The sequence below is a fragment of the Marmota marmota genome, unplaced genomic scaffold (assembly GCF_001458135.2).
Source record: "Marmota marmota marmota unplaced genomic scaffold, marMar, whole genome shotgun sequence".
Classification (NCBI taxonomy): domain Eukaryota; kingdom Metazoa; phylum Chordata; class Mammalia; order Rodentia; family Sciuridae; genus Marmota; species Marmota marmota.
Window position 1 is genome coordinate 69,116,946 of NW_026000026.1, and position 22,867 is coordinate 69,139,812.

Here is a 22,867-nt window from a genome sequence, read left to right on the forward strand (position 1 = left end):
GTGAAATTCTTTGAACAGTTGTTAGGGCAAGAAACTCAACACCCCCTGAACAGTGACAACAGAAATGGTGATAAAACAGCTGGGTTCCACAAGTTGATGTGATATGGGTCCAACTCTCAGGTTACCATTGCTCTAGTTTGGAGAAAAAACCTAGAAGAGTAAATGCCTGATTCACTGTGAAACTCAGAGACATCTGTTCTCCCAGGCTAAGCAATATAGCCAGAGAACCCCTGAGGTCTTGCTATTTGCTAAATTCTTCTGGCCTGAATGTCTTGCCTGTGCCCCAGGAGAATCATGAGTGGAGTGCTACTGACATTGGATTATGTACAGCAGCTGGGTAGAGAAAGGGTGGAAAAGTTGGTAGCGAATGGAGAAGGGTAGTGGGACAGGGGCATGAACCATGGTGCAGTAGACATCGATCCCATTTTACCTCTGTCCTGATGAAGTCAGGGTTCTAACTCAGCCAAAAAGGACTTCTGATTTCTGCTCCAACATGTAAAAGAGCCACACTCAGATTATCTTGACAAGAAGTTGGGTGGTGGTGGTTCTAACTATGTCTTCTGGACAAGGGCTGACAAGTCAGAGGTGGAGGTAGTAATTTTGGGGAAGAGGCTTAAGTGTTGTGTATTTTCACAAATCTTTTAGAGATTTTCAGCTTAGACATGCAAAAAGTTGGTTTGGCCCTGACATTGATTGTTTCCTTGAATTTCAGCTCACCTGGAGCAAAGTAGTTCTGTTTGGTTACATGTCACTGGAAATTTAATGCAACGTCTTTTTCTTTCAACAGAACACAAATTTTCATGACAATGCATTCACTCGCTTATTTACTCATTCAATGACAATGTCTCTGTACTGGTGCACTGGGGCTATGCCCTCATAAAGTTTACATTCCCACAGGGTAAATGCACAATTAAACAAGTCATGACAATAAAGTGTATTAAGTGTTATGATAAGGGAAGGTACAGGGACAAAAAACTGAAACATCAATCTTGTGTACTTCGTCACCTGTTAAGTTGGAGTGACAGAAGGAGTGCCTATCTCACAAGGCTGGCATGAGGACCAGATGAGGTCATGCAGCTAAAATTCTCTGGTTAAGAATAATGACTTCTTACTTGTGTCTCCTAGTCAAACACCTTATTGGAAAATTTGAATGTGTCAGAGGAAGACCTGGGAGAACAGCCTTCGAATTTTGAGAGCCTGGGGTGACTCTGGCAGATTCAGAAGGCTGGCCAGGAATCCTCTACTAGTGCTGAACAAAGGCTCTATACAGGTCTGGGAATGGGTTACTCCCAACAAAGTCCTGCCTCAGTAGGTATCTGTTCTAGAAGCAAATGTAAGGACACAGGCAGGAGGTAGTCAAATACACAGAGACAAGAAGGGTGATGTCTTTCAAATCTCAGTTCTCCAGGAACCCTCCCAGTTCACCCCACTCTCCTGGCTTCCTACCTTTCATTCAATGCTTTCACAGTTGTCATCACACATTCATATGATCGTTGCAAATAATCTCTTTCCAAGTAGATAATGTGTTCCACTAGGACAGAGCCCAGGATCGTTTTGCTCTCCACTGTATGCCCCAGCCTCAGCCCCAGCCCAGGATGGGTGAATGGTGTCACTCAATTGATCTTGCCTGAATGAATAGCAGAATGCACTTTTCTTACTTTAACTTATACCCTTGGAGAAGGATCACTTTCTATCTGAGCAATAGTTTCCACTTAACCTTTCTCAATAATGAAATTTCTACAGCTCTATTCCGAAGAGACAGTTCAAGCAGGCTGGGGTAGTCACCTGGAAGTGAAAGTCCTGCTTGAAAGAAGTCAGGGCAGTCACTCGGGACCCTTTCAAGAACTTAGAAAAAGCAGGAGGTTTTAGAAAGAATCTCTCAGCACACCCCAGGGTGACAGACATTTTCAACCACGAGACACATCCTTTTGAAAACCAGGCATTTACTGCCCTTGGGGGTACTGAGAGGCAGATGGGCTCAAGACCCTGAGGTTGTGAGAAAGCAGTCCCTTGACTCAGAGGAAAGCCTCCAGTGTGTCCTGCAAGGGAATAATAAATATTCTTCTTGGGCTTCTGGTGTCTGTTTTTATGCTCTGGTTGTGTGGTAGGGTTTAATAGAAACAAGAATGTTTTGAGTATGTGTGTGTGTGTGTGTGTGTGTGTGTGTGTGTGTGTGTTTCCTGGTGCCAGCTGACTCCACAGAGGTTCTAAGTTCTGAAATCCAAACACAAGAAGCCCCTGTCAGGAGACAATGACAGAACACTTTGGTCTGCACTCAATGTCCACATGACAAAGAGCAGTTGTAGCAGAATTAGTGGTAACAATAGCAGTCATTCTCTTAATTTTAAACTAAATATGATTTCCTAATGGCTAAAGCATTAGAACCTGATCAGATCTTTTGACCTATAACAAAGAAAAAGAAAACAGTCTGAAAACTAATAGTCTTTACCACAAAATCTGTATTAATTATGACAAGATCACTGGATCACTGTATAATTACTTGTTTTGTATCACTATCTTAGGATTTTGAGTGTTTCAGTTTTTCCTATTACGGAGTAAAGGGGAAATAAAAGAAATAGGATTAGCTATATACTTTTCTTTATATAACAAATTATATGTTATACTTTTCTCTTTATAACAAACTATATATTCTGCTTATGATTGCAGAATAATAGTAAAATGATCTATGATCCAAAAAACAGTGTGTCTAATAAATGGTAAAGACTATCGCAGCCTTTTGGTCAGGTAAACCTTCTAGGGATAGACAGAAGGCTGAAGAGAAGCTGAGGTTAGCCAATTAGCTCCCAGATGTTTTTGCCAAACTGGGAAGTGACATGCTCCTTGATGAATGAACCCTTCAGCAGACAATTGCCAGGTGATAAACTGCTACTGGCAAGGAAGCAACAGTGATTTAGGAGCACAGCGTAGAAAAGGGCATTGGACCAGGGTATGTAAAATATCAAAATGAGAACAAGTAGGGAAGAAAAAAGGGAGTTTTAAAAAAATCATGCCCTTCGTTTTTTTTTAGACAAACTTCCTCTAATGAAAAACTAAGATAACTATCTTTTCTGCAAGTTTTATTCATTCAAGGATATCAGTCAACTCCACCTTTCCCCAGGGAATTGCAATGCATCAAAACCCTGCCAGACACAGCTTAACCTTGAGGAAGACTAGGGCAGGTCCCTCTTATAGAATTTTACTATATTTATTTTTCCTTCCTAGCACTATAATTTGAAAACTTTCAGGTGTGGTTATTGATGAAGGTCAAGGTCACTCTGTTCCATTATATTGTCAGTGAGAGGCACAGCAGCAAGGTATAGGTTCTTTGTCTCACAGATCCAAAGAATGACACTGGTGGAAAATGGAGGGTAAAGTGACAGAATTTCTTTTTGTCTTTTAAGAGAAAAGAAATGTAGCTCCCACAAGGGAGGGGTCTGAAAGTGCTGGCTTCCGAGTTGCTGCTGGCTAGGGGTTTATATGGTATTGCTGAAGGTGACCTTTAAAGCTATTGGCTAAAATAAACAAGGAGAGAAATGAATTACAGTAGATGGGGTAGAGAGAGAAGATGGGAGGGGAGGGGAGGGGAGATAGTACAGGATAGGAAAGGTAGCAGAATACAACAGTTACTAATAGGGCATTATGTAAAAATGTGGATGTGTAACCGATGTGATTCTGCAATCTGTATTTGGGGTAAAATTGGGAGTTCAAAACCCACTTGAATCAAATGTATGAAATACGATATGTCAAGAGCTTTGTAATGTTTTGAACAACCAATTAAAAAAAAAAAAGCTATTGGCTAATGACTTTTAGGGAGGGGAGTTTCTTCATCCAGAGTGAGACACTCAGGGATGATGCTCCCCTGCCCAAGGGCAAAAATGCATCTTCTTTATTTGCATGCCACGGACTCCTAGTGACATGGCTTCCCAGCTGGCTAACCTACTTGTACCTGCCAAGACGCAGGGGCAGAGAGGTGAAGCACTGGAGCAGCAGAGTAGTGGCCCTGGGTGGATCAGAAAGCACTAATAAGCACAGCCTGCAGCCAGTTGAAGCCAGCCTTACAGGTGCAGTGGGCTTGAGGTGTGGTGAGCCAGCACCCAGACAAGCCAAGGTGTACGAATCTGTCATCTTTTAGCAGCCAAGCCGGACAAAGTCGGGTCAGCACCTGCTGCAGAATTCCACTCCACACAGCGCTGCAGCCCCATCCTACAACCACAACCTCAACCTCCTGTTTCCTGACCTACCAGAGAAAATGAAATAGGGCAGACTTGAATGAAAATTGAAACTCAAGAATTGACCAATAAGTTTCCAAGCCCTAATTAGCATCAATTTGGACTAACAGTAGTGAACCAAGTGCTATATAAACCCCCAGACTAGCACATTCAGACCAAAAAAACCTGTTATCAAGTCTCCTCTTGCACTGCAAGAGTTCTGCTCCTGTTAATAAAATCCTATGGTTACACCCACTCATCCTGGTCTGTGGATTTCAGTCTTCGAAATCACAAGACAAGAACCCAGAAAGAAGAAATTGAAGATGAGCTGTTGGGGTTTTCTGCAACACTGGAGGGCATGGCCCACCATTAAGAACTGCGACACTTCTAGGCTGCAGAAGCCTGAATCTTGTGTAGACCCCAATTGCCAGCAGAAGCAATGAATCGAGTTTCATCTCAAAACTGCAGTTTCACTAGCATCTACAAGGTTCATCCCATTGGCTAACACAGAGAGGACATTCATTTATTAACTCAGTGAATGGATGTAGTTTAATTTATCTTCCTCTTCTTCTTTTCATCTTCCTTTCCTAGTCAGTATTTCCTGTTTTATTTTAGGTCATAACTAGGATTCATTTCAACATCTCAACACTTCCACACAATGGGCTCTTTTCATGACAGCCCTACATCTTACTAGGGACAACCTCCTTTGCCTCCAAAATACTTATCTTTCTAATCCATAAAACCAAGAGTAGGAACCTGAAAGATCTCTAAACCAGTATCCCCTGGAAAAGTAGTACAGGTTGAGGGTCCCTTGTCTGAAATGTTTGAGACCAGAAGTGTTGGGGTTTCAATTTATTTTGAATTTTGGAATATTTGCACATACATAATAAGAAATCTAAAAATGAAATTTGTTTACGTTCCATAAACACCATGTACACATAGCCTGAAGGGAACTTCATACATACAATGGTTTTAACTATGCATAAAACTATTTCATGGTGTAGAATTTCGCACTTATGGAGGTGCTCAAAAAGTTTCAGATTTGGGAGCATTTTGAATTTCAGATTTTCAGAATTGGGATGTGATTAAGAATCCAGTCACTGGAGCAGCAGACTGGTTGGATATGAATCATACTTAGGTAACTTACTAATGGTGTGATCTTACATGAGTTGCTTAACCTCTCTCTAAGTTTTAGTCTCCTCAACTATAAAATGAAGATAATAAAATCAACCACCTGAAAGGTTATTATGATGATAAAATAACTTACCATAAATAAAGTACTTAATACCCTAACTGGTACATGAAGAACATTGTAAAGAATCAACTGTTATTATTGTAGTGACCACAGAACCTAAATGCACAATTTACACTCCCCAAAAATGGGCAAAGGAGCTCAGTTTCAGACCTGTAATCCCTGCTGCCTATCACTGCTCATTGGCAGTCCCTTTCCTCAGCTTATCCGGGCTACAGGAAAGTCTATTTTGGGTAGAGGGTATAAATAAAAGACCCAGTCAAAATCAAAGCTCCAGAGCCAATTGTTATTCCAAGGCAGAGATTCTTTGTCTCCATTTTCAACCTCCAGACAACTATAACCTAAGGCATTCCCTGGAATCTCCAGGCAGGCAGTCTGTGTGTACAAACACAGCATCATTCTAAATCTGCCTTTTCAAAACACTATCAGGAGTCCTGTGGTTGAACCCCTGTGTCACCAGCAAAATGGAATGCTTTATAACTTTACTTCAAACATCCAAATCTTTTTCTTCAATTCTTAGGAGACATGAGATTTCTGCAGCATGCAATTTGCAAGCAAAAATGGTTGGATATTATCAGGTGGTAAGAAAAAGTAAATAGCTGCCTACAGCAGTTTGGAGGCCAGGGTCACCGCACCCACCAGCTGCTATTTGGAAGAGGGCTTCTCAAAGAGAAAAAGAAATGGTGGCTGTGCTGCCAAGAGTGTTGCATTTTGCTCTCCAGACAACCAAAGAAATTGGGATGACAGGTGGAGTTCCCCGCAGGGGAGGAGAGAAGCAGCTCCTTGCAACCCAGTTTAGAGGACTGAAAATGGGGAGGGTGGAGGAGTCAACCTAGACACACTTCTTCTGTGCAGGATTTGGGAAGAAGCAGGAAAGATGCAGGACTCCAGTACTTCTCCAAATGGATGGTCCCCAATCCTTGACACTGGCCAGAGGGATTGGAACAGCAGTATACACAAAGCCACTGTGCAACTTTGTGAGGGTCTGTGGCTGACTGATTTGTCAAGAATCCCAGGAGATAATTAGAAACTAGAAATGAGGAGTACTGGGAGAAAGTGAATGGGGCTGCAAATTGCTTTTTGAAAAAAATGTACAAGGGAAGAGAAAACCCCACTGGGATTTTGTCTTCTAGGCCACACACTTTGGGGCTGCTGCAAAAGGGGCTAGGCCTGGAAATCAGGAATAAAAAAAAGGAGCAACTTGAAGCCGTATAGTTAGGTTCACAAAACCCAGAGCAGTGAAGTTTTGGAAAAAACATTCTTTGGTATTCTGTGTGAAATCAAACTTTACAAAATTACAGAACATCCTTTTTCATGACTGAGCCACTAGAAAGTAAACTATATTTTCTTAAATTCAGTTCAGAATCTCCCATTTGTGGGAAATGAATGGTGAGGTCAGGACGTACAACCTCAAAATATGGCACCTTTGCATTTAAGAAAACAGAAGAAGCAGAAAGATCTCTCCGGCCTTCCCCAGCTCTTCTGCCCTAAAGCAGATAATAAAACCTGGGAAGGATTTTCTGACCTTCCTGTGAAGTAGGTCAGAAGATCTTCATGCGAGAGTTGCCCTCCCTATCCCTGCAGGAAAGGAGCATTCTCATCTGTGAAGACACAGGGCACACAAAAGAACCTGACAAGAAGGCCTTGCTAAGTGCCCCCAGTTTATTCCCATCAGATCGTAGTCTTTGCTGATAATATTTGCTGATGACAACTGTCCACTCCTCATCAAACCTAACATACAAATACACAGATTTTTATCAGTGTTTCATTAGGTCTTCCTTTCTTTATGAAGGTTCCAGTGTCATGTAAAACCTATATTAAATACGTTTGTATGAATTACTTTGTCTTTTGTTATAGAAACCTCAGCCATGAGCCAGGACTGGGTGCAGAAAAGATGTTTTCCCTCCTCTGGGTGAGGAAGAACTTTCCTCCCCACCAGGTTTCTTTTTATTAGGCCTGAGTTCAAACCATTTATATAATCTTCATCTTTCAAATTAGTCTGCTTTTTAATTTCTGTGTATGTGTGTGTGTGTGTGTGTGTGTGAAAGAGAGAGAGAGAGAGAGAGACACCGAGGATTGAACCCAGGGCTTCACATTTCACATGTACTAAGTAAGTGCTCTCTGAGCACTTCTTATGTTTTAAAATTATTTTAAAAATTTTACTATTGTTCTGAATAAATGTACAGGGGAAGAAATTGTACAGGAGATTGATTGAACTTGGGAATAATCCACCACTGATCTATATCTGAGCCCCTTTTTCAAATTTCTTTTTTATTTTGAGGTAGGTTCTTACTAAATTGCCTGAGCTGGCCTCAAACTTGTGATCCTCCTGCCTCAACCTCCCTAGTTGCTGGGAGTATAGGTGTGCATCACCATGCCTGACCTAATTTTTAATTTCTTACTGATTTTATTTTTTTTTTAAGTTTCCCATTGGATAAATCTTTTTCACTGACGGGATTTCTGATGAAGGCTGCAAGGGATCTAATTTGGGAATATTTTCTTAATAGTTGTCTGCTTTAGAAGAAGGAAAAATACTTGAAACACTGGAAATTTCAATATTAGATTTGTTTTTTTTTTTTAATGTTTTAAAATAATTAGGACTCCAAGCAAACAATCTTGGGGAGGGATCCTTTACCCTTTACTTAAAGAGAAAAATAAGTCAATTCTCAGAAAAGTTTTTTTATTTTCATTATTACTCCAACCTTACCTGTCATCAATACTCAATATATCCATTGATATTATTGTTAAATTACTATTAATCATAATACAAATACTGTAAAGCCAGAAATTTCAGCAATCATGTACATTTAGGGCTTCTAGATTTTCTAGGCCAAACACTTTTATTTTAATCATACAATACACTGACCTAGCATTTTCCAGTTTTCCAAAGTACTTTTAGATACAGTATCTCACATTCATTCTTCAAATGTCTTCTGAGACAAACCAAGCATTATCATTATCTTTGTTTAGTTTTGTTTTTTTAAAAAAATATATATTTTTAGATGTTGATGGACCCTTATTTTATTCATTTATTTAAATAAGGTGCTGAGGTTTGAACCCAGTGCCTCATACATGCTAGGCAAGCGGTCTACCACTGAGCCACAACCCTAGCCCTTGGTTTTGTTTTTAACCAGCTTATTTCTTGAAAAATACACTCATGCACATGGTAAAAAGGACAAAATAGAAAGTTGTCTCTTTTAACCTTCCCTCCCTACCCCTCAAGTCTCCTTCAGAGACATAACCACTATTAAAGAAAGGAGTCTCTATGGTCTTTCAAAATTTGTTATATACACACTAGCACAAAGCTATCTAAATCTAAACCTATCTAAATTTGTGCTTAAGTAATTTACCCAGATTCTCACAGCTAGTAAGTGGTAGAACGTGGATTTGAATTCAGATAGTCTGGCTCTAGAATCCAAGTTCTTCACAAACATACTGTTTTGCCTCCATGCTTTCAAAAGGTATTAGTTCTGAAAAAACCAGGTAGGACTTTGAGGCTGAAGAAACTGGAGCCAGAGGAGTTTCTGCCCATGATTATCCATTCGGGTGGTGGAAGAATGGAACTGGAAACCAGCCCTCCTAATCCCAGAACCTGCTCATTCCACTGACCCTTGGTGACATACCAGTGCCCCCAGAATGTCATCCCTCTGAATTCCTGGGAAGTTCTGAACACTTAAGACATGGATGGAGAGTCTACATTGAGCAGTGGTGAAGGGGAGTCTTTCAGAGACATGGAGCAACAAACAAATTTATTTCTCAGGATCTTTCTAATACTCAGATTGTACACTAGTGGTTAATGTTGTTGAAGCAGATGTTACTGCAGAATATCTTTAATGTAAAAATATACTTTTTGAGCTGAAATTCTGGACTTAAATTACACCAGATTGTGTTCAATGTGACCATTCCATTTGGGATCATTACCCCAAAGAAAAAATGTATCATGAGCTCAAAGTTTAAACTACAGAAAGTATTCCAAATTGAATCCTGCATAATTACTCATTTACCATAAAGTGGCACTGAACCAACCTCCTTTTCCTGGCTTGGGAATTGCACAGCTGTGTTCTATATCTGAAACTGTCTTCCCAAAGGGATGGGCAGCCCTTGAAAGTTGGGAGCAGAACTATTTTCAAGCACCCTCTTAGTTTAAATAGTCCAAGAATCTCCTTCAGATCCCCAAATACCTCTCATCCTTGCCCCATTTTATATAAATGCCTTAAATTCAAAGGCCAGAAGGCTCCTTAGAACCATCTAGATCAATCTTTCACCAACCACCACAAGGTCTCACATTGTCTTGTGCTTTATAGTCTTCTAGTCACTTTGCTATTTATAACTTTCTTTGACTTCCACGAGAGCAGATACTATGTCCTCACAATTTTTGTACCCTCTTCACTTAGCTAGGACCACTGAGGAAGCTCCACCAATGTTTGCCAAGTCCTGCCCTGTTCATAGGGTGTCCTAAGTCTCCCCCCACTATTATCCTAATTCTTTCCCAGGAAACCTGAACTCTTCCAGCAGTGACCCAGGCTTGATAGAGAACCAGGGCTCTTGTGTTTCCTGCCAAAAGAAGGATTAGAGATAGATTTCTGGGATACATGATTAGGTTTACAACTTTTTCAACTTTGTTCATTAGTTGTGTATCTATTATGTGCCAGACACAATGTTAGGCATTGGATATGAAGAGATAAACAGAGAGACAGAGAGTTACAGTCTCATGCAGATAACAGAAACAACATGGAACATATAACTATATAATCACAAATCCTGACAGATACACTGAAAGTATTATAATGGAGATTAATAAGGGAGCTATAACTTAGAGATGAGGAGAGGCATCTCCAAGGAAATTATATTTAAGCTTAGGTCTAAAAGTTGGAAGGGTTCTAGCTACTTACAGAGTTGGGAAAAAGAGAAGCTGAGGCCACAAGAACCACATGTATGAAGCCACCAACATAAGAAAGCACTTGGAGCAGGAGACACTTTTGGTGCCCCTGACTGCATCCCCTTAGCCTCCTCTGTTTTCAGCCACAGCTGTGGTGAACAGTTCCCTGAAAGTTCAAATATACCCCCAACTATCAGCCACCCCCCCCTTAAGCATCTGAGTATATTTCTTCTTTCTCTGATAGGCAGGGTGTTAATGTTCTCCAGGAAACCCTCAATTATGGGGGACAGGATCTGGTAGACAAATGTTCCAGCCTCCCCTCCTTTAAGTTAACATCTTTGGGAGATAATTCTGTGTACTTTCCAGGAGATCTCAGCAGAACAGAACCCTGTGGCCCAGAACAGCTATCTCAAAAAAAAAAAAAAAAAAAAAAAGGTGCTCACTTTGTTTTTTGTTTTGTTTTGTTTTGTTTTACCCCCTTCTTTTTTTCTCACTCATGCCCTCCTCTTTCTAAATTCCTCCCAACTTGTACCTATATCATTTCAATATAACTCAATGTAGAATTCACATGTTAAAGGAACTGAAAGGGCAGTAAACAAGGAGGAGAGTAAAGCCAGATGGAACTGAATTGTCAGATGGTGACAGACTCTGGAGAGTTGCAGGTCATAATACAAATGCTTGTTGGTAGAGACGGGGCGGGTGTGCACTGCAGGCATCTCTAACAGTAGTCCAGGCCACAGAAGATGGAGACTCATATCATGAGGTTAGCCCAGGTGATGAAAAGAAATGGACAGATTGGAATATATTTTAAAAGTAGAATGGTCTGTACTTGGAAATGGATTCATTGAAACAAAGGAAGGGATCAAGAATAGTCTTGCTGGAACAACTGGGTGGATGGTGGTAACAGAAAGAACAAGATTGGGCAGGAAAATCAAGATTGCAATTTTGCCCTCATAAAATCTGAGACGTCTGTTATCCAAATGGAAACATCAAGTACACGTTTAGATACATGAGTCAGGAATTCAGGGGTGGCCAGAACTGCAGATTTGGGGATCATCTGTGTATATATGATGTTTAAACCAAGGAACTACATGAGTCCACCTGGTGAGTTCACCTGGAGAGATCAGATAGCTGGAGCAGAGGCAAGGACCTGTGATAGACCTCTAAGGAGCTCCAATATTTGTAGAATAAATAAGAAAGAGTGGGCAGCAAATGAATTAAAAGGAGCCACTGGGAATATACAAGGCTGCGGTATCACACAAAGCAAGAGAGGAGAGTGTTTCAAGAATGAAGGGGTGGTTGACTATTGTGAATACTGTCCAGAGATGCAGCAATTTGAAATATCATCCTCTCTCAGAACTTTCTCGAGTATTAAATCTCAAAAGGCTCACATCCTCCGTCCAGTCATCCTGACTGCAACAAAGCTACTTCAAAACACACACAGAGAACTTGAGGGCAGTCACTAAATACTGGCTCTGGCTTAAGAAATCACTTCCATAGAGATCTACCCTCTTCTAGGGGCCCTCTCTTCCTATCTCTCCAATAAGTCCATGTTTCCTTTCTATTCCACTGTCTTCTACTCTGGTTCAAGCCTTTGAGCACATCTAGCCCCATGGAAGCAGTTAAGGGGTAGGGAATATTATTCTTTCCTTCGGCTGTAGCCATAATTTTAAAATCCTTCCATTCCAGGTCTATCTTTTCTCAGTCCCTTGGTCATGGATTGATACAATTATTCAGTTTCTAAACTGCCCCTCTTGACTATCTCTCTTTTACTCAATGCGCTTTCTTTCAGGCATGCTTTGGGCTTTCCTTGTTTCACTGTTAATCCCACGAGAGCCTTAGCATAACCATTGGGATCCGAAGTGGCCCACTTTTGGCCTGTTTGCACAGTAACTCATCAGGAATACCCAGCCTGGTCCCAGGTCAATTCTCTGGGATATACAGGGCTTTCTTCACTGACATCAAGAGAGCTGTCCCCTGAAATACTTCCCAGTACCCTAATGCCACAGATGGTTTGCTTTCTAGAAGTAGTCCTTCTGTTTCAGCAGCTCTAGAATTTAGCTGGTGATAGCAAATACTCTTCAATGGTATCTGAGTATGGTGTGGGAGGGGTGTTTAGTTCATGGCTATCCCCTGAGAAGTTAGGATTATGTTATTAGAGAATTTGAAAGGATCCACATCTTATAGCCAGATTTTCAGGATAGTCAGAGGCACTCTCCATTTCCTAAGCCACCCTAAACTCCTGCCTCTAAACAAGTTGCCCTGAGTTATGTCATTTTAAGAACAAAGGTCAATCCTCTCTTTAAAATTTTCCAGTGTTTCTTCCTTGTTTACTTCATTGAGTCTTACTCCTTTTAAAATCTTTCCTAACTCAGGCCAGGCACCTGTAATACCAGCAAGTTAGGAGCCTGAGGCAGGAGGATTGCAAGTTTGAGGCCAGCCCTAGCAACTTAGCAAGACTCTGTCTCAAAATGAAAAATAAAAAAGGATTAGTTATGTGGCTCAGTGGTAAATTTACAGTGATGATTTAGTATGATGCGTCTCCCAAAAGCTCATGTGTGAAGCAATGCAAGAATTTTCAGAGGTGAAATGATTAGATTATGAGAGGTATAACAAACAGTTCTTAGTATTTATGATGAATTGTAAAAAGATGAGTAAGTATTCTATTATAATTATGAGAGATGTAACAAACAGTTCCTTCTCTAGGAAATCTTCCCTGGTTTAGATACACCTCATCTGTGCCTGCAAAGTATATTTTATTCCTTCCACTTCTTGGCCTCTTTGGGAAGCACTTGTTAACTTCAGGAGCTAGAACTATGTCTTTTTATATTGGCATATGTAATGCTCAGCATTGCACCTAATACGTAATAATAATAATAAAATATTCCACAAATATGTTAAGAGATTGAATTAATTAATGAATTATTTATTTCTTGCCTCCTATTACTCCTCCTTCTAACTTGGTACCATAGCATCCTTCCTATTTGAACAGGTATCTTATATCTTCCCTACCCAAAACCACAGACATTTCTTCCTAGTTAACAAAAGTCAGTCTCTTCAATTCAGAATCTAAGATCCTCAGTAAACTGACCCTTACTCTTTGCACAACCAGTTTTACTGGCTGTTTGTGTGAGTTTCTCCTATGCTTTCCAAACACTAGTTATTGACTTCAACCAGAATACTCAACCTGGGGTTACCTAGCCTTGTTCCCCCCTCTATCTCACTATCAATATCCAATCAATATTGCCAAGCCTCAACTCAAATCCCATATCCTCTATAAAAATATTCCCAGACTTGCCTTGTGCTTTAGTGATAATTAATCTCTCCATCCTCTACTTTCATAGAATTTTGATGTGATAGTTTTCATTGTTGTTTGCTTTACATTAGGGGTGTGTGTGTGTGTGTGTGTGTGTGTAGTTGTATGCTTGTATGAGTATGTAAATGTGTATTAGAGAGAGGTCCCCGCTAGAATGAGAGTTCCTAGATGATAAGGCTCCCAGAGCACATATAACATTGCAGTTCATCTTTAATAAATGCACTAAACTGAAAATCTTTTGTTAGACAAAGCTCCAAGTTCCAGCCTGGCTTCTATTCCAGGCTTGGCTGTTTATAACCTTGAGCAGGTCCCTTAACTTCTGTCAGCCTCCACTGCCTCATCTCTAAAATAAGATAATTATATTAGGGATGCTTGAAAATAAATTATTTATCATTTTGAAAGTGCCTCAAGATCTTTAGAGATTGGCATTTCTATTTTTGTGGCATATTTCTTGCTAGAGCTTGCAGATTTTTAAAAGAAACTTGCAAAGGAAAGGCATGGTCTGTTCAAAGAACAGTTTTTCTCAGAACCTGAAATAATTACATCCTGTATTTCAGACAAGGTCATCTTTTACCCTTTATAGCAAATGGTGGAGTCTTGAAGAAATCTGCTTTGCCTACCCATGACATTAAAGTGATTACAGTATTTATGTTGAATTATAAAAAGATGAGTAAGTATTCTATCACACAGAAAGCAGGGATTTCCCTGAGGGGAGAAAAAAAATGTAGAAAATGTTTGAAGCATACCTAAATGTAAATAACCTTTACAGAAACAAGTCTGTTTCTATGTCCTGGTCAAGGTCAATGGTTCATTTCAAGATGCTCAAGCACATTCAAAGTCAAGAATAAAGAGAGCAAAGTCACCAACAATAAAAAAATCCGGTTTCATGTACGTTAACTCACTCATCCTCCCTGTTCTCCCAGGAGATACTCGGGGCAGGTATTACTAAATCTGTTTTATGGTTGAGGAAATTGCAACCCAGTGTGATTATGCAACTTGTCAGAGGCCACTCTATAAGTGGTAGAGTCAGGACTCAATCTGATCATCTGATTCAAATCCAGGGCTCCTCCCACTCACCTCACCACTTCTCTTAGCCCTAGTGCCCTGAGCACTGTTAATGGAATACGAAGGTTGCCTGAGAAAGATAAGATAGTAGGGCAAAGAGGTCAGGGAGCTCAGAGAACTATCCTATACAGCTTCAAGTTCTTCCTCCCAATGAGGCCTCTGAGTCCCTCTGCTTAAGAGGTCCTTGATCTCCCTCTCCCAGGGCCTAAGTGAGCTCTATTTACCTGCCCCCTTTCCCTTATTGAGGGTTCTCCTCTCTTCCAAGACTTTCATCAAGTGGCTGCCGCATGGCAGGAACGTGAAAGGGAGAAGGGTGTTAATGGGGTCAGAACCAACACACCAGCACATGTAGGGGATGCCATCTGAGGGAAATCTGGAGTTTGCATTCACAGCAGCATCCCCTGTGTTGCTCCAAAAAGAAGGCTCAGCACCAAGAAATTGCAGCTGTTACTGTCAGAGGGGAGGATCTTAAAACACCGTTGTTGGTCAAAGGCACAGACCTCCTGCTTTTACATCTTCTCTCTCTCCAAGCACTGCCCCCACCCCACTCCTGTGCACCCACAACACCTTTAGGTGTCTTACATCATGTGTCACCTTGGTCCTTGGGTTATGTTCTCTGTGGACATTTCAGATGTTTCCTGTCTCTTCTACTGGATCATAAGCTTACCGAGAGCATGTTTGTTACTGTGATCGCAATAAAAGGAAGCACTATGTATTGAATACTTATTGAGTGTAAGGTAGGGTGCTATGTATTTACACCTGACAGTGTAATAATCTTCACAACAGCTTTAAGAGACAGATATCATTATATTCATCATGATTTATAGATGAGGAAATGGAAAAGTAGAAACATTATTTGCTCAGGATGTCACATCTAATAAACATCAAAGCCAGGACAAGAGTGAGATCTGCCATTAACCCTCTCTATAACCCTGAATAACCAAGCAGGGACAGCATAATGATCATGAATTACAGTAAGACCTAGAAGTACACTTATTGGGATGTCATGAACATTTATTTGATTTAAGTAAACTGTTGGATAGTTTAATTTGGAAGACATATGATAATAATGATATACAATTTTTACTGCTAGGTCCTATACTAAATGTATTGTATACTCAGTCTCTTTCTTACTCTCTCCCCTACTCCTCCAGGGCAAAACATCCTTATTTTCCCTCAGTTTATTCACTGAAGAAACTGGGACACTCGTTTTGTAGTTTCCTCTACTCTGGATTTTGTAGGCTGTATAATCCTCATAGCAATCAGATGCTTAATCTCATGATCCCATTTTGCAAGTCAGAAAAACATGACTCCGAATGGTGAAAATTTTGCTTAAGGTGACATCGGAAGTAGTAAATGAGGACACAAACCCAGCTTTTGCTGACTTCAAGGCCCATGGTCCCGACTGAGCAGACAGCCTACCATACAGACACACCCAACAGACATCTGCTAGATGGACATCAATTATTTTGCCATAATTCATTTTACTGTTTGCCACAGAGACACAAAAATTGAAGTAAAATAGCACTTAGATGTTTTATGTTCATTTGCAAGATTTATGAGGATCATTACTAATATTCAATGTTAGACTAAAAACAATCTAGTATATACAATTCTCTAAAGAGAAAAGCTTAGACATTCATCTCTAATTTCTCATAGGTAGTCAATTTACAATGCTTTTAAACTTAAAGTTTAAAAGATAAAATATACAATTTCAAAAAGTATTTATATAAAGTAATAAAAGGATTCCAGTGGTGTTTATTATAAATATCCACCTTCTCAAATTCTAAATAAAAGTACTAAATTTTTGTTATTGAACATTTGGGGAAAAGTATAAAACAAAAAGAATAAAAGTTACCTGTTATGGTCTTACCCTCAATCCCTCATCTTTTGAGGTTGACATATTAGAAGCTGTCAGTCTCTTCCACCAAATGTGACTTCAGGGACAGAGTTTGTCCTACCAATAGCAAATGTCTGACTGAGTATAAAATCTCTAGAGGATTTTTGAAAAAAGATAGAGAGTATGCCAACAGACACGGGAGTGGGAAGAATTTTAGGTAAGAAGTAGAATATCTAATGGGGATGGAGTGAGGGTCACAAGACCCAAAGTTGAGAAAGGCACAAACAAAAAACACAGATACTCATAAGAAAGAAATGAAAAAAAATGAATAGTGAATGATAAAGAGAGATGTAGATTTATGTTTCAGGCACGTTCTAGAAGTTTTAACACTAAAATCACTTAAAGAAATCATCTGCATTTTTAAGACTTTACAAATTACTCAGTCTCTGATATGCTGTATTGGTTAAAAAAAAAAAAAAAAAAAAAAAAAGACAGAGATGCCCATGTTGTATGAGGTCAGGTCGTAGAATGAAATGGGACATTTTGAGGGCTGGGGTTATGGCTCAGTGGTAGAGTGCTTGCCTAACACATGTTAGGCACTGGGTCTGATCCTCAGCACCACATAAAAATAAATACATAAAATTAAGGTATGGTGTCCATCTACAACTAAAAATGTTTTTAAAAAAGAAATGGAACATTTTGAAAAACACATTTCCCTAAGATGCCAACCCAGGGATTGACAATGCCACAGAAAAACTGCACAAGAATCCCTGAGTTTGCCATTGTATACCACACAGGTCTTTACTCTTGTCTCCTTATTCATTATAATGAATGCAGGTTCCTGAATGCGCCCCCTGGCCAGGAATCCTACAAGGTCACCTCCACCAAAACACTAAGGTCAGGGCTGGAGTCCTTTCTGTAAAGATCTGCCTTGGCCTTATGTGTACCTCTCTGCTTGCCAAGAGGGGGGAAAGAATACATAAGAACAGGCATAAGTGATCCCTGTTCAGCCATCCACAGGGCAGATAGAAGCAGTTTGACATGGCAATGCAACTTGCCCTTCTCCAAGTGCAATTCCTTCTGGAGATGCCACGTTTTTAAAGTTAACCACAGCACATCTGTAATGTAACCTGTGGTGCTTATTATGTTATTTAATGAACAGGGAATAACAGATCATAATTAGTTTTATGGAGAGACCTAAATCGCAGGCCTACTTAGTTTTCAAGTTGTAGGACTGCTCCACAATCTTCTTTGCTGCCCTCCCTTAGATAATCTCCATACTCAGAAAGCTGCAAACATGGGAGACTGAGGAAGGTGGTCTTTTCCCAAGAACTCAAGGAGAGTTCTTGACTCACCACCTTGTTGGTCTGATTTTAAAATTAGAACTTCCGGCACTTCTGTTTTTAGAAATTTATTATCATTACTTTTGCTCAGGCAAAAGTAATGGTAATAAATTTCCTACAAGAGAGAAGAAAAGCAGAGTACAATAAAATGGGGACAGCAGGAAAGGAAAAGAAACCTAAGAAAACTTCTCAGCCAATACAAGCAAACTCTTAGCTCAGAAGCCTCACTTCAGCCAGAAGAACGCTTTTTTTCTCTCCCTAATAACCCCAGCCCAATCTACTTTAAAAAATTCTGCCGCTTGGTATGTTTACAGAAATCCACTCAGGCATAGGTAGCTATGTTTCTTTCTTCCAGAAAGGTTTTGAATTTATGGTTTCAAAAAGTGTACCTGTGATGTCTAGGCCTACATGAAATATCTATTTGCATTCTTTAGTTCTCCACATATTCTTAACATAGAGTATGTGAGATTCTTGTTCTACAGTTTTAAAATTAATTGACTAAGAACTTTTATTTATGTACTTATTTATTTATTTTTGCAGCATCAAGGATGGAGCTCACTCCCCAGCAAACCCCTCGCCCCCGCCTTTTTTGTGACAGGTCTTGCTAAGTTGCCCAGGTTGACCTTGAACTTGTGAGCCTCCTACCTCCTAAGTCTCTGGAATTATAGGTGTGCATCAACACTGCCCAACTGTGTTCTACGTTTTAAACTTGTTTCTACTGGAGACTTTTTTCCCCAAGTCATCAAGTATGGCTGGAAATCCTGTTCTCCAATGTTTACATTTCAAAATAGAAGATTTTTATTTTACAGTGGTTTAAGTTACTATAAAAACTGAGTTGTAAGAGTTGCTATAAGTAGAATGTCTGCTTTAATCTAATTTCTAGGTTATAGACTCTAACTTCATGAGGCCATAATCCACTCAGTCATTTGATTCTTCCCTTTGCTCTATTTTATTCATGCAATATTTCTAAAGATGAAATGCCAATGAACTTTATAGAAGAAAAGCATTACTTAAGGGATTTCAAAAAGAGAATATTGAAATTATGAACCTATGAAAGTGTGAATATCTGGTGATATGGAGGCACAACCACTTCTGATCCATATCAACCAGGGGAGAACTGTGGTGGTGATGGTGACTGAGGGCATTGACAAGCCTGAGGATTCCAGAGGATTTTTAGAAGTAGGTGGGACAAAACTATGTAAGATAAAGAGGTTCTTGAGGGGAGCACTAAAGCCTTCTTTGGCCTAGACTATGTTAAAGTATCTCTACTAATTAAAAATATTCACCACCCCATAGTATTCTCTTTACAGTAAAATGTAAGGGGGAAGAACATACTGAGGTTGTTCTAAAATGACAAAAAATGCCATAAATCCCCAATGGCTGTGTATAACAACAGAAAGGAGTGAAAAGCAAAGGTTGACCGATTATATCATGTTCAAGAGTTAATATCAAATTTCTTGTTTAATTTGGCAAGTTAAACTACAAATTTTTACAAACTGAAATCAAATATAGCTTAAAAACTGGCCTCAAATTTACTAAAAAGAGCAAAGCTAGAAAATGGAAAAAGTTATGCAATTTTTAATCCTACTGGAGTTTAACAAATTACCCCAGATTCGTAACTTAAAACAACAAACATGGGCTAGGGATGTAGCTCAGTGGTAGAGCATTTACCCAGCATTCTTGAGGCCCTGGGTTTGATCCCCAGTGCCACATTAAAAAAAATCTATTTCGCATCTTTTATGAGGCAAGAATCTGAGCAAAGCTTAGCTGAGTTGTTCTAGCTCAATGTTTTTCATTTAAAGATATAACAGGTGCTTCAGGGTATCTTTCCAAACTCACCCGTTTGGCCCTTGTCTGGAGGTTGTAACTGCTTTCCGACAGCTCACAGACTCTCATGGATCTCTCCGCCGACCAGTGAGTGTCCTCACAATAGGGTAGATGGCTTCCCTCACAGTGATCCAACAGCAAGAGAGCTGGGGGGAGTCAAGATGCCTTTTATGACCTGGTCACATCTCTTCACCTCCACCATCCTAAAGCCAGAAGAAGGCAACCACCAAGTTAGTCCACACTGAAGAGGAGGGAATCAGCCTCTGCCCTTTAGAAGGAAGATGCCAAAGAATTTGTAGACACATTTTTAAACCACCAAACAATAAACTTTAAAAACTTTAAAGGGCGTGACACAGAGGGGAAATGGGGGGGCACCAGCTTCTAGAACAGAGCAGAGGGTTTCAATGTACAAGAACATTAAGCTCCTAATATCACTGCCACCCCAGAAACTGTGCAAGATAGTAGACAAAATCCTGAGGATTCTCACCAATTCCTCCAAATATACTGCATACTAGGTATACCTTCTTCATCTTCTGACTGAGGAATAATGGAAATGGATGCTGGAGAGAACAGAATAGAGGAACAAGCCATGGCGTTGACTCTTCTCAAAGTGTGTTATGCTCCAGGGTTCCAGGCTGACTGCAGAAACAATCCAAAGCCCAAGGGTAATACCAACATTTAGGGGCTCTCCCATACTCCTCAGCATCCACAATTCCCTCATCTGCTTCTTGAACTTCCAGCTGCCACCATCTACAATTTGTTGAGGGTTCTTTTGACCCTAGGAGAGACCAAGTCGGTTCTTTTGACCAGCAGAACCCATTTCGTCTCTCCTAGTGCAAGTAGGAGGAACTGGAGAGTTAACGCCTCCTTCCAGCAAGCTTTGCCCACAACTGGGTTGACTACTTAATTCCTCCACCCTCAAGCATGGTAAACTCTGGTGTGTCTTCTATACTGCCTACCCCCACCCCACCCCCAAGTTATCTGATGGGATTGAGCTCTTATTGCCCACAAAAATAACCTAGTCCTGAACACGTGGTATATATACACAATGGAATTTTATTCAGCCATAAAGAAAGATGAAATTATGTCATTTGCAGGAAAATGGATGGAACTTGAGACCATCCATTTAATAAGTCAAATTCAGAAGGTCAAGGGTCATATGTTTTCTTTCATATTTGGAAGCTGTGAGGAAAAAGAAGCTAGGGGGGTGAGTCTCCTAAAAATAAAAGGGAGATCAGCAGAGGACAGGGACAAAGGGGTTGGGGTAAGAGGGAGAGGTAATGCTTGGGAGTGATATTAGCCAAATTATATTTTTATATATTGTGTGCATGTATAAATGTGTAACAACAAAACCCATCAATATGTACAACTATAATCACCAATAAAAAATATGAAAAAATAAATAAAAAGAATAATCTAGTTCATAGCACAACCTAACAATCAATGAAAAGAATGTAACACACACCTAAAAAAGATGATGAATCCTAGAATAGAACAGTTAACAAAATTCCAAAAGAAAGAAGAGATTCCAGACAGTGTCCAAGATAGCAAACCCATCATTATCTATGGTACAGTTGCATGTTTCTCGAAGTATTCCTCTCTTATTCTCCAACCAGTCTATCCATCCATCTCTCATTCATCAATAGACAAGTGTAGAAAGATGTCTAAAATCACTGCCAATTTGAGGCCTAATTATGTCTACATCTTACAATCTGGGGGCATTTTTAGCCTTCATATTTGTCCTTACCTACTATATATTCTTTATAACAAGTATGTGCCACTTTAAAAAAAAAAAAAAACAGTAGTGAACCAAGTACATGCTTGTAATCTCAACTACTAGGGAGGCTGAAGCAGAAGGATAGAAAATTTGAGGCCAGTCTCAGCAACTGAGACTTTATCTCAAAAAAAAAAAAAAAAAAAAGATCTGGGGATGTCCCTCTGTGGTAAAGCATATATCAAATCATCACATTGTATACCTTGAATATTTAAAATATTTATTAATTAAATCTTAATGAAGCAGGTAAAAATAAACAGTAAACAAACAAAAATTAAAGATGAGGAACAACTATGCCAAGAAGTGAACAAGAGAACTTTGTTCTAGATGATGAGAATATAGGTGAATATGATTTTCTATTATAACTTTTTGCGTTTTAATGAAAAACTGTTTTTTCTTATTCCTATCAAATCAGTAATAATTTTTAAAGTTAATAATATATAGTGTTGATGAAAGACAGCAAAATAGGCAGTTTTACATAATTCCAGGTGGAGAGGAGAACACTTTAAAAGAGAAACTTGGCAAAATCTTTCAGGAAGGAAAATTAATGATATAAATCAGAGGCCTTCAGAATCTCTATACGTTTGATCCAGTAATTCTGCTTCTATATATTTAGCCTAAGGCATGTTTCCCAGAGCTTGGTCCCAGCATCAGAATCACCTAGGCCCTCCAAAGACATCTCTGAATCAATATCAATATCTGGGAATTGTGCATTAACAAGTTCTCCTGACAATCCTTACATGCACCAAAAGTTAAGCCCTACTGACCCTACTGGGAAATGAGAGATTTCGTTCATTAATGTTTATTCCCTACCAAGAGTCAGGCTCTGTTCCTGCACTAGGGATACACCCATAAATAACACAGAAAAACTCTTTGTGCTTTTGTAGCCTTTTTTATTTTTATTTTTTTATTTTTCTTTGTTGATTGTTCAAAACATTACAAAGCTCTTGACATATCATATTTCATACATTAGATTCAAGTGGGTTATGAACTCCCATTTTTACCCCAAATACAGATTGCAGAATCACATCGGTTACACATCCACATTTTTACATAATGCCATATTAGTAACTGTTGTATTCTGCTACCTTTCCTATCCTCTACTATCCCCCCTCCCCTCCCCTCCCCTCCCATCTTCTCTCTCTACCCCATCTACTGTAATTCATTTCTCTCCTTGTTTTTTTTCCCCATTCCCCTCATAACCTCTTATATGTAATTTTGTATAACAATGAGGGTCTCTTCCATTTCCATGCAATTTCCCTTTTCTCTACCTTTCCCTCCCACCTCATGTCTCTGTTTAATGTTAATCTTTTCCTCCTGCTCTTCCTCCCTGCTCTGTTCTTAGTTGCTCTCATTATATCAA